At 43.9% G+C, this 13,263-nt stretch overlaps 1 long non-coding RNA gene across 4 annotated transcripts in view; it reads left to right on the top strand.

Annotated features, from left to right (window-relative positions):
- LOC144754482 (uncharacterized) overlaps positions 1-13,263 on the top strand; it is a 620,848-nt gene that overhangs the window by 384,151 nt on the left and 223,434 nt on the right. Inside the window, exon 2 of one of the 4 annotated variants that reach the window (XR_013594729.1) lies at positions 38-147. The exons of the other annotated variants lie outside the window; for them this stretch is intronic. This is a non-coding gene — a long non-coding RNA (uncharacterized LOC144754482). The remainder of the gene's footprint in view (positions 1-37; positions 148-13,263) is intronic. 4 annotated transcript variants of the gene reach the window in all.

Genomic DNA, 13,263 nt, shown 5'->3' with positions numbered 1-13,263 from the left:
TGTTTGAATTAATTTTGGCCACTATTATTTTCTCTAGGCAACATCCATTTCCGTCCTTTAAATGCAAAAAAGAAGAGAGAAGGTGAGAACGAGAACTTGACACCATAGGAGGAGCCTTCAGTGAGCTCAGGTTATCCTTTGTCAGAGGTGAGTATTGTATTACAAAGCACATTAGCGGACGGGCAATAGGCAACACTGTGAAAGTGCAAGGTTTAATGCGTGTTGCATATACATCAACGCGTAGACACAGCGGATGGAGGTTTACAGGATATTAATTGGGGCAATCTAATCTCCCCATTAACCAGAAGTCTTGAAATTAGTTAAGGGAATGCCTAATGAAGCACATTTCGGGCCAGCTACATGAAAAAATACAATTGGCTAATTTTGCAGCCAGTATTTTTGCACCCAGTAGAGATTTTTAAGAATCAACGTATCTACTATCGCAAGATGGCTGACTGCTAAGGAGCTCCAGTCGGGACCTCCTGGGCTTGGGAACGCCATTCCGGCGTGGATTCAAGCGGAGCCCCTCCAACTAGCCACCACGTGTTCAGGAGTCGAGGGAGATGATCATTCGATCTCCCATGGCAGACAGTGGGGCACAGGATTGTGGAACGGGGCGACATGGCAAGAACTGCACAACAACAACGGCGAAGGGGAAATGCAGGAGACTACCATCTTGGCCGTGAAGCCCACTCCACTGGAAGGGTTATGTGTTTTGTGGCCCAGCCTGAGCTCGCCCGATAAGTGTTCCCCAGGCCGCTGATGACCTCCGCCATACCTAGTGACCGGTGCAAGGGAGACTGCTGTGCACCAACTGGTGTTTGGGAGGCCAACGCTGATCTTAGGCTGTGTGGCCCCGGGTCTGCCAATGCTGGGTCGTAAAACTCGCCCCTGCTTCTTTAAAAACTGGAAGTATGCAACCAAAACAACAAATCAACATTTTTATAGCAGACAAGGACAAGAGTTTTAAATTCTATTAAGGATATGGAAGCAAGGATCATTCAGTCTGCCGTTCAAGTTTTGTTACAGCACCTTTGTTACAATAAACATTAACATATTGTAGATCCAATAGGGCTACAATACCCATAACACAGATAATGAAAAAATACGAGCCCCATAGGTCCCAACGGTCCATCAACCAAAGCTCCGATACACAAATAAACATGTATGATAACATAAGAACCACCTCATCTTCCTGTGAGAAAGTAATGCAATCTTGCACAGCAATGCCAAGTATCATTCTTGTGAAACTCAGCAAAATATCATACTAAATAGTGTTTCCATAAACTGTTTAAACATACAATTGTGGCGAGGAGAAAATAATCATAAGTACATACATCTGTACAATCCACAATCAGAATAACCGGGTGGGATAATCATTGCCTCCTTCTGTTTATAATAATTGAAAATTCTTGTTCAAGTTTGCTATAAAATGTTCTATTCCATGACGGACCGGAGGCTCAGATTATGCAAGTTCAAAGCTGTCAAAAATCATGGAAAAATGATTAGTTACTGGTTCGTAATACTTTTTTTTAAACCTAGAATCTGTGGACCCACCTGCTACATGAACATTGTCCCCAAGGATGGCTCCTAGGTTGAAAGAGTTTGAGGTAATTGCACCCCTTACTAAGCACCAAAAGTGGAAGTGCTTGCTTCAGTCAGGCTCCATCTGGCTAAAGTGGGTCTGGAAAAAGAACAATAAGGACAAATAAAATAAATTAGTAGTTGGTCAAAGAAGAAGATCTGAGGTCAGCTGTAACACTGTCATAAAGAACAAGGGAGGGAGAAAGAGGTTAGGTTTGCTGCACTGTGGACTCAAGAAAAAACAAAGAAAGTCCACCCGTACGTCAAGAAATTCCTTTCAGTAATTGTTTCTTGTTTGTCAAGGGAAGCAAGGAGTTTTCTTAAAATAACGCTCACCCACCAAAAGGCCCCTTGGTGGCATGCTTCATCATCAGGTTCTTCCTGCCCGCTGCGGGGCGGGGCGTGCTACGACCGGCGGTGATGTGGGGGCACTTTTGTGAAAGTGATTACTATGTACTATTGTGAGAGCAGAAGGATCAAGGAAAGTTGTGAGTTAAAAAATACCTGGCTATGTGGAACCTAGACTTTATTACTTATTTATTTATCTTATTTTATTTTGTGTACTTATAGAGCGCAGTCCTGTCACCCAAAGGGCATCCTGGCGCTTTGATCTAGGAACAGTTGCACTTAATGCGTTTTTAAAGCTTTCCTGAACGGAAAATAGTCCCTGTGGCTTCTCAGAGATAGTGGCAGGGAGTTCCAGAGTTTGGCCGCTGCAACACTAAAGGAGCGGCCACCCATCCTCACTCTTTGGAACCTCGGGACTACAAGTAGATGCGCCGAAGAAGAGCGAAGAGGCCGTGGAGCAGAGTACCACGCAAACATATTCTGCAGAGGGACAGGACCCTGTTGATGTACAGCTTTAAACACCAAACACGCAGCTTTATACTGTACCCCCAGGTGTACCGGGAGCCAGTGTAGGTCTCTTAGAGCTAGAGTGGAAGAGCTGGACCTAGGGCGGGAGAGAGCCAACTTGGCGGCCATGTTCTGCACCCGTTGTAACTTCCCCGTCAGGTTTTTTGGGGCCTCCAGAAGTAGCCCATTACAGTAGTCGAGACGACTTAGTATGGTACCACGAACTACTTCCGGCCTGGCTTGAACGGGGAGAAGGGGCAGAACTTTGCGCAACATGTGCAGCAGCATCATGCACGTAGAGGTGGTTTTATTGACGTGCATGTCGAGCTGTAAGTTTGGGCCGAAGATCACCCCCAAGTTACGAGCTGATTCCGCCGCCAGCACTGGCTCGAAGAAGGTGCTAGGCCAAAAATTCTCTGGAAGTGCCCGCGGAATCCGGTCTATGGAACAGTAGAGCACCTCCGTCTTAGAGCTGTTAAATTGTAAGGAGTTAGCTCGTAACCAGTCCGCTGTGGCTGCCATGCAGCGATGGAAAGTCTCCAGCGAAACCGCATTGTTCCCTTCCAGAGAAAAGACCAGCTGGGTGTCATCGGCATAATTAAAAGCCGAGACACCAAAGGATTTTATTAGCTGGACTAAAGGGCGGTTGGTGTTGGTATTGTTAAAAAAGGGGAGAGGAGAAATGTACATTATAATGAGTGGTTTTCTCCCTGGTCTATGTGTTTCAAGCCTTCCCCATGGCTTTTCTCCAGGACCAAAGTGATTGATCCCTTTGACCACTCCTTTATAATCTATTTGGTCTCCATGATAACTATGAAGATGGAGTGTGCACGTGCCTAGGGGAAGCATGCCACCAAGGGGCCTTTTGGTGGGTGAGGGTTATTTTAAGAAAACTCTTTCCTTGACAAACAAGAAGCAGCCCCTGGAAGGATAGTAATTTCTTTACGTACAGGTGGACTTTCTTTGTTTTTTCTTCTCGTAACACTTTCATATACACAGTTTAGCATACACAGTTAGCCTGGGAAAAGCTGGAAAGGAGACTGGTCATTCGTTTGGCTATCAGAAAAGTAACTTCTAGAGTAAAGTACCTGCCTGCAAGATCTAATTTTCAAATGTCTGACAGTCTGTTACGAGAAGGTTGGCAAAGACTCTTATCTGATTTTGCTGAGAGTTGTTTTCTGGATCATGTTATATTGTCTGTCGAAGTCTGAATAAATGTGTGTACCACAGAGACATTCCATCAGCGGCGCCTCCTTCACTAAGGTGGAGGAGCGTCACTCCACTGCTTTTGAGCAGTGAAAAATGAAAAAGAAAATGATAATAACAAAGGTATTATCATTTTACTTTTCCTCCCTTCTTTGTTACTTTCTGCAGTTGAGCTGTGGGCTGGGCCACCCATTCCGGCGATCGGTATTAAGGAAGGCCTAGAGACCCGTAGGAATAAATGGGAATTGTATGCGCAATTTGTGAGTACCCAATAGGTACTCGCAAATTGCGCATGCAATTTCAAGGGTGCCAAAATGACACCGTTTCACCCCTGAAATATGCATTTGTGCAAATGTGGCGCACATATATGCCCAAAAGGCATGTATGTGCGCCACATGGCACTTAGAAAAATGTAACATTGTGCATTTTTCTAAGGATTTGCAATTTAACACCAACTTGAAATTGGTGGTAAATTGTGATTCCTTAAAGCAGGGTCCCAATTTAAAAAGCGCTTCCTGCATTGCATTGAGAGAATAGCAAATTGCGATTCTCTAAATGCATTCGCAAAATAGGTTATCGCAAAAATTGCGATTCCCTATTTTGCAATTGCCTTTTGGGATGATACATCCCAAAAGGCTTTTCCCGTTCGTAAACGGGCTGATTCTGCGAATCGGCCCATTTGCGAACGGGAAAATGCTTGATACATCTGGCTCATAGACCCTTAGTGAGTGCCTAACTAAGGCACTCACCCCAATCACGGTGCTGCTCTCATGATGGGTAATACCAACATGAGAGGAGCATCTGGATTGGCGTAGGGGACCCTGTGGCATAGTGGGAGTCAAAGAGCAGAGACCAGAAAAGCACAAATGCTGCAAAATACAGGTAAGCTTTAAAAAAAAAATCATATACCCCAATGCTGCCCTCGCCCGCTGCACTCCCCTGCACTGCCACATCACTTAAATGCCATAGCAGTCACCACTGCATTCCATAAATACATGTATCTTGTGTGGGGGAAACCAAAGGATGTTCTCCAATGGGGTGATCTGCAATCGGAAGGTGGGCAGCTGAAATTGCTGAGCGACAGAAGTTCTCTGTCCTATTAGAAACATGACCAGCTGCTAAGGAAGCTAAGAAAAAATACCACAAAGGTTACATCTACTAACACGGGATTCAATTCTGTTCTGTGCACCAGTGCGTCCATCTGTTCTTAGCTGATCTGTATCTCTTGTGAATTGAGTTGCACTGGGCCTTATCAAGGAATTTAAGAGCTTGTTCTAAAAGTCCTGGCACTTGCCAGTGTCTGCAGAAAGCCTCCAGGTGATAAGTCTTAGCTGATGTTACGTGACTAGTGGATGAGGTTGCCTCACTGGGCCCAGCTGTGGAATTGGAAACGTTGGAAGTTGCATAGGTTGTTGGCAAGGTGACTCCAGAAGGACATGAAACCAACACTTAGTTGTCTATTTTGAGAAGAATACCACAAGGAGTCTTCTCGGGAGAGTAGGAACAGATTGCAAAGGTGCTGGCGAGGCACTTGAGCCAGTTCATGTGGAGAGATAATTTCTCTTGAGACCACATGCCTCCTATCATTATTTCCCCAGAGCTTGCACCTCAGCCTATGTGACTGGCATCCGATTTGATCACCATTTCAGGAACGAGACCGAAAAGGGCCCTTCCATTCCACGCTTCCATGTAATTGAGTCACCATTGAAGTTGCTACGGTACATTTGTTTACAATGGAACTTGGTCGGAGTAGAAAAGACCCTTCCATAAGTAGAGGATCTTCAATTTCTGCCAGGCCCAGTAGTCTAACAGGCCTGGAAAAATGTATTGCCTGGTTGGAAGAGGACAATATACCTACAAGCTTAACTACCCAGCGGAGTGTGACTTTATTCTCTGTAAGAACTTTGCAAACTCTTTCCGATTGGCCTAGATTAAGCAAAGATAGGGAGTCTGAAATAGAGTCAATTGCAAACCCCAGAAAGATCATTTGATTGGAACAGCTTAGACTTGATTCGTGTTGGTTAATCACAAAATTTAGATTCTTTAGAAGGAAAATTATCACGTCTTCCTGTTGTTTGAGGAGATGTGGAATTTCAGCTATGATAAGATTGTTGTCCAGATCAATTATAAGGCAAATTCCCAAATCTCTCAAAACCTCTATGACAGGTTTCACCAACTTGATGAAACACCAAGAACCTGAAGAGCGATCAAATGGCACTGCCAAGAACTCATAGGTTGTCTGTCTCCATTGAAACTGTAGGAAATGAGTATGGGGAAGAAATATTGTAATTGCTAGGAAGGCTTCATTGAGATCCATTTGAACCATAATGTCATTTTATTTTAAAAGATCTCTCAAGAGATAAATCAGCTACTTTTTTAAATGCCTGTACAGGACTGATGCATTGAATTCCTTGAGGTTGACAACCAGGCGGAACCCTCCACCCTTTTTGTCCACAAGGAAAATGTTGCTGAGGAAACAATTTGGGATGAGGGCGCACAGTGGATGGCTTGTTTCCGAATCAGTAAATCATTCTCTTGAAAATGTTGTTTCTGAGCTGAAACAATATTTGGGCAGACTGGCCTGGTAAGGTGTTGAGTAAAATTTGAGACAGACACCCAGCACTGTCTGAAGAATTCACACATCTTGCATGATTTGCATTCAGATATGATAATAATGTAGGCACATACACAGGGGCAAGATGGCCGCTGACAGCCCTTGAGAGCGGTCGCACTCTTCCCTCTCTCCCGAGGTGAGGTCTGCCGGTGGATTTGAGGACCTGAGGACTGAGCCTTCGATGGAAATATGACAGAATAACGGAATGAATATTGCTATAGGAATTATACAGCAACCCTGGGCCTGGCGCTTCACTGGCGGTGGAAGTGCCCAACCAACGCACATACGGCAGCTAATTGCCGGCGAGGTGTCTTTGAAGAGGCTGTGGTATCCCTACATCCGCGCTGGTCAGTCGATCACTATGGCGCAAAGAGGAGGAAGAACACTGAAATTGAAGGAGAAAGACGCCGAGCTCGACGAGCAAAGTGACTTTGGCGCTCCCTCTTCTAACCCAAGGGGGAAAACACAGACACAGACACGGAAAGCCCTCATGAAGTTGAAGGACGATTCTAACGCTGGGCAACCACAAAAGGAGAAAAAAGATAAAGAAAAAACGATCACGGCGAAGAGAGCACTCAAACAGCGGGTTTATGAGGAGAGCGTTTTTAGGCAACCCACCCTGATGGAAGCTTTTGCTGGTTCTCACACAGGCTCTCACACTCCAAGCGCTGATGCAGGCTCACCTGTCGATATCGCCACGGAGTTACAGGAGCAGGAACCGATCCCTGATTTGGAGGCGCCGAGACACGACCAGCTGGTCTCTACGACGCCGCAGGCTACAGCGACGGGTCCAGAGCCGCGGATTGCTGCTCCGGTGGTGAAAGGCGGGACTGCAACTAACTTACTGTCAGGGACTGAGGAGGCAGGCGTCCTTGCAGATGGAGAGGCTGAGATCGATGAAGGGCCTGCACGGCAAGATCCCTTGTCAGGTATTGAGTGCACTGAGCATAGTGAGCATGAAGCATTGCTGGAAAACGCTGTGAGTAATGATGATCAGGTCTCACAGACACACGGTGGAAGTTGCAATGAGCTGCTCAGTAATGGGGCATTAGATATAAATAACGGCCCAATTATTAACTCTGAGGGGTGCAATATCTTGAATGCGGAGGGGGCAGAGACTATGGGTGTTTTAGGTTCTGAAACTGATATGGGAGCGAAAGAGGGGCCCCACGTGCGTGGAGGGCCTAAAGTATTAAAGACCTATCAACCTGCTCAATCTGCTCGATCTGAAGTCTTGATGGATTTATCCATAAAATCAGGGAGAGGGAGAGGAGAAATCCCCTCTCCTCGGCAAAATATTGAAATAGGGAGCACCAAAACTAAGACTGTACCCCCTGGCTCTCCTAGTGATGAATGTTTTTTTTTCACTAAACGACGCAGAAAGTGAGGAGGAGTCAGATATTACATCAGCCCCAGGGGAAAGCTCTCTGGAGGAGGTTTCTGAGGGAAATACTACGGATTTGGAGGACAACACATCACATAGGGCAAATTTGCAACGTAAATTGCGTAAATCACGAAGTTCTTTAAAAAGAGCAATGAGTCCTACGCATGTCTCAAAAAAACTAGACTGGGATTACTCTGCCACCTCCCAAACTTATCCTGATGGTGGTGCAAGCAATCAGCAGGAGCCCCATACCCCTAATCAAGCTACTACTATGGATATGTTATATAATACTTTGAAACAGATGCAACTAGAAGCTAGATCAGAGAGTAGGAGGGCGAAGCAGGCAAATCAGAAGCTACAAGGCGCATTAAGGAAGGTGAATAAATTATATGTTGACATGGCTACAAGAGTCACTGAAGTGGAGCAGAGGACGGGACAACTGGAAGATGAGGTCAATACATGGCAGAAATTCAGACAGGAACAGGAGGAGACAACGACTGACTTACATTGGAAACTCGAGGATTTCGAAAATCGGCAGCGTCGACATAATATTAGACTTCTTGGAGTTTTGGAAGGACTGGAAGGCCAGGACACTAGGTCTTTTGTGATCAATTTATTGAAGGGGGCTTTCCCAGAGGCTAAAATGTGGAATTGGGACGTAGAGGTGCAGCGTGCCCACCGTTTCCCATTTGTACAAAAAAGAGGAAATTCAGAGCCAGACAAGCCAAGAGCTATCTTGGTTTATGTCGGAAACTTTTTACTGAGACAGGAAATAATAGACAAGGCTAAACCAACTGCAAGGCGTACTTTTAATGGGGTGACATTTTTTGCTAGGCCAGACTTTTGTCATGCCACAGTTGAGCGAAGGTGGCGAATGCGCCAATTAATTAGTCCGTTTCAAAATCTAGGCTGTGAGGCATTCTTGCTTTTTCCCTGCAGGTTGAAAGTAGTGTTGAAGGGGAGTGTCCGATTTTTCATGTCAGGAATTAAAGCTCAGGAGTATTTGGATGAGTTAAAGGGACAGACAAACAAGAATGTGATGGTAGTCGCTGTAAGACAAGGTACTTCTAAAGAACACAGAAAATGAAAAATGAATTATAATATGGGTGGCAGGAAGTCACAAAGCTGGGGGGGCTTCCTCTTAGTATAAGTGTAAGTGTCTTATTGTTAATCGTTTGAGAAATCCTTGTTCTTGGTTTTTAGATACATCTGGTAGACAATAATACTGTATGTTAAATGTTTTCTTGTGAGGGAGAGGGGGGGTCGCTCTGGGTTGTGAACTGTCACACTTGGGTCAGGATTGACCCAATTGCCTGTAATGGGGGGGGGGAGGTGGGGGGGGGGAGAGTGCTGGGGAAGATGGGTGGGGGGTGGGACTGGGTGCAAGGCATGTTACAAAGATACAATTTAGGAGCTTGGAAATTAATATAAAGGAAAATCAGGATGTAAAGGGGAATCTGAATGGAGATCTATTTGAATGGCAACTACCTATAATTAAATGGGAACACGAGTAATCACCTGGAATGTTTGTGGATTAAATAATAGACAGAAAAGACAGCGGGTGGCAACACTGTTAAAGACTATGAGACCCGATTTCGTGTTTCTTCAAGAGACTCATATAGAAGGGACAAATGCAGGGGTCTTGGGGCAGTTAGGATTTAATCTTCTAGCTTATTCAAAACAAGGGACTAGAAATAGGGGTGTAGCCATTTTGGCGAAACGCACAGACATCATAGTAAGAAGAAAATTAGAGGATCAATGGGGGAGATGGATTTTAATAGAGTGTATGATTGGGGAAGAATGGGTTACTTTGGTATCGGTTTATGGTTCGACAGAGGACGACCCAGAGGTTATGGAGTTCCTGGAGCTTGAGTTAGCTACATGGCCCCCTCGGGTTATTATGGCTGGGGATTTTAATATAAATGGGGCTGGAGGTCTCTGGGGGAATGGAAGAAAGATGTACTCTGGGAGGAAAAAGAGGGTCTATCGTGCACTAACTAACCTCGTACATAACAATTTACTTTGTGATGTATGGCCATATCTGAAGCCGGATGATTTAGGTTACACCTACTATTCAGTACCACACAGGTTGTGTGTAAGGTTGGATTACTTCTTTATATCGAATTCTTTGTTATCAGGGATCAAAATACAGAGGCTGCCCCGGATCCTTTCGGATCATAATCCGTTGATTTTAATTCTTCCAGCAACAATAAAGCAGAAAATAGAAAAAATATGGACGTTTGAAAGAGCTTTGCTGAAGGACGATAAATATATCGAACATATGTCAGGCTGGATTAAGTCATTTTTTGAGATAAATAGAGGGAGTGCAAAGACAGGAGTAGTTTGGGACGCGTTTAAAGCCGCTGCACGGGGAGAAACCCTAAGTTTTAGCGTCTTTAAACAGAAGGAGGAGAAAAGAAAAATGGAAATTCTAATAATGTTATTAGAAGAAGCAGAGGGGGAGCTAGCTAGAGCCGTGTTGGCAGGGGACCCATTGGATCAAGTCCTGGTTAAATTGGCCAAAGCAAGAATGGAGACAAATGAGAGTATATCAGATAAGACGGCTAAGATATACCTTACAAATAGACAAAGATGCTATGAATGTAGTGAAACGGTAGGGCGTACATTGGCAGTACAGGCAAGGCAGATGGCTGCTATAGGGGAGATTAGAGAGATTAAAGACTCTGCAGGAAACTCTCTTAAAGAAACGGAGGCAATAAGAGAGGTCTTTAGACAGTTTTATATCAAACTATATGATGGGGGACATCTTAAAAATCCCAATGAAATAGCCAACTACTTAAGGGATATACCTGGTGAGACCCTTTTAGGAGAGGATAGAGAGATCTTAGAAGCAGTGTGTGATTCGGAGGAGGTTGAGCTGGCCATGTTAAGTCTCCCATCAGGGAAAGCGGCGGGACCTGACCAATTTCCTGTAGAGTTTTATAAGATATTTTGGGGAATACTGAAGCAGGAGCTTTTGGACACAATCCAACAAGCTCAGAGTGGGGCATCGATACCAGCATCTTGGGCGGGGGCAGACATTGTAGTGATTTTAAAGAAAGGAAAGCCGGCTGATGAACCAGGGTCATATAGACCAATAACTTTGATGAATTCAGATACTAAAATATTTTCTAAGTTATTGGCCTTGAGATTTGCTAAAATGATTACCAAACTGGTTAGTATAAATCAGCATGGATTTATACCCGGGAGAGGCACAACCCATCATATAAGGAAAGTCATTACCTTGTTTGACGCCATGGAAGTCACAGGGGACCCAATGGCAACAATGCTACTAGATGCTGAGAAAGCATTTGATCGGGCCTCCTGGGATTATTTATGGGTTATCTTAGAAAGAGCTGGTTGTGGAGCAGGTTTTATAACAGCAATGAAAGCTTTGTATACAACACCAACCGCTAGGGTAAGGGTCAATGCAGGATACACCCACCCAGTAAAAATTATGCGAGGGACACGGCAGGGATGCCCGTGCTCGCCGCTCCTATTCGCCTTGTATATGGACCCATATATACGTAAAATGGAAACTAACAACAATATCCCCCCAATTAAGACTCATAGGGGGGACTGTAAGATACTAGCATATGCAGATGACGTGGCGATAGTTACCTCAGATCCTGCAGGAGCCATAAGAGAAGTGGAGGCTGAGGCAATACAGTTTGGCCACGTATCAGGTTATGCTTTGAACACTTCTAAAACTCAAATTATCCAAAATAATAAAACAGGCTTTATTGATCCAAGGGTAGTGACAGCAGGTACATATCTAGGGGTTACAATTACGTCAGAATTAGATAAACTAGTGGAACTGAATATAGCACCGATACTTGGTAAAACTAAAAGAGAACTAGAGAGATTGAATAAATTACATCTGTCAATAGTGGGGCGGGTAAATATTATTAAAATGATATTTCTCCTGAAATTTTTGTATATATTTAGGGCAATTCCTCTGTTATTCGAGGCAAAGTGGTTTAAGATCTGGGAGCACATGATAAATAGGTTCATATGGGCACAAGGGAAGACAAGAAGGGCACTAAGATACATGGAGTTACCTAGGGAGAGAAGCGGCTGGTCTGTGCCGGATCTTAAATTATATTATTGGGCGGCCGCACTGCAATATATGGCTGGGCTACTGGGAGGGGCAGAAGCTGAAGAACAGGATCCATTGGGAACGGTTGCCATATACGCATTGGTCTTGAATTCAGAAGCAGAGAATGTATTACTAAAACGAACTGACTCTTCCTATTATAAAAGAACAAAATTTAAGACCGTATTGACAGCCTATAACATCTGGAAAGCTTTTTCAAAAAGATTTGGATTGGGGAAGTATAATAGGTACACTAGGGTGATAGACAATGAGACACTTCCACGTGACATTTTTTCAGACACGGTGTTTGCTGACTGGGGTAGGCGGGGGATAAGTAAACTGGGAGATATAGTCGGGACTCAGGGAATGCTGCAATTTTCTGAAATACGAGAAAAATACGATCTGGATCAGAGACATTTTTTTAAGTTTCTGCAAGTTAGGAGTTTTATAGCAGCAAACAAAGGAGGCCCAAACGGATTTAATACGAATCCAATATTGGATCTTATACAGGGAGGAGTAGGGGGTACAATTAAAAATGTATATGCTGAACTGATTAAATACAAAGTGGATGACCTCGAGAAACAGGAACAAAAATGGGCACATAAGCTGGGTATAGCCAAAGAAATATTTCAACTGTCCTTAAATTGGGGTCAGGACATCCTCTGTTCAGCCCCACTTCAGGCGCAGCATTTTAAAACTATTTACTCACTATACTATACCCCCGCAAGGATAGCACAGTGGGGGGGAACTACGGGAGTTACTTGTCCTAGGTGTGGCTCAGACCAAGCTGATATTGTGCATATGTTTGCGACTTGCGCCCATCTACAAACGATTCGAGAAGAAATTGAGATATTTTTTAAAAAATCCTTAGGAATAGAACTGAAATTGACACCCCAAATTATTATTTTTGGGGTAATAGATGCAGAAGAACAACTAGACTTTAGCTATTTCCTGTTTGGGCTAAGGCGATATTTCGGCTAGCAATTGCAACGGCTTGGCTGGATAAAATACCTCCAACATATCAGGAATGGCTAGGCAGACTTCTGTCAGCATACAGTCTAGAAAAAGCAATATATGCCAGGAAGGGGAGAAGAGGGAAAAAGTTAGGATTAAAAATTTGGGGCCCGGCGACGAAGTGGAGGGACCAAGGAGCTGAGTTTACCCCGTAAAATGAGATAATGAGTAAGATGTGTCTACAGGTATTTTTGATACTGTATGATGTGTCTATTATTATTATTTTTTTTTTTCTCTTCTTTTCTTTTCTTCTCTCCTTCTCCTTCTCTTTTTTGCTCAAATTGTGAAAAGTATTCTGCTTAATGTGTATTATTATATGGGTCTTCCCTCAATATACTACTGAAATCTTGGATAAGTGAAAGCACAGTAGAACTGATATACAACTTATGTTTCCTTTGTTATACTTGCGGTTTTTCCTATGTCTTTTGTAGCATGATTGAATGTAAAAACTGTAACTATAGTACATGCCTTGTACCAGGGGTAAAAAGGGGGAAAAACTTTTTCAATAAA

Source organism: Lissotriton helveticus, chromosome 5_1 (genome assembly GCF_964261635.1).
Source record: "Lissotriton helveticus chromosome 5_1, aLisHel1.1, whole genome shotgun sequence".
In the NCBI taxonomy this organism is placed as follows: Eukaryota; Metazoa; Chordata; class Amphibia; order Caudata; family Salamandridae; genus Lissotriton; species Lissotriton helveticus.
The sequence above is the reverse complement of the archived record's forward strand: the minus strand, read 5'-3'. Positions and strand labels throughout refer to the sequence as shown.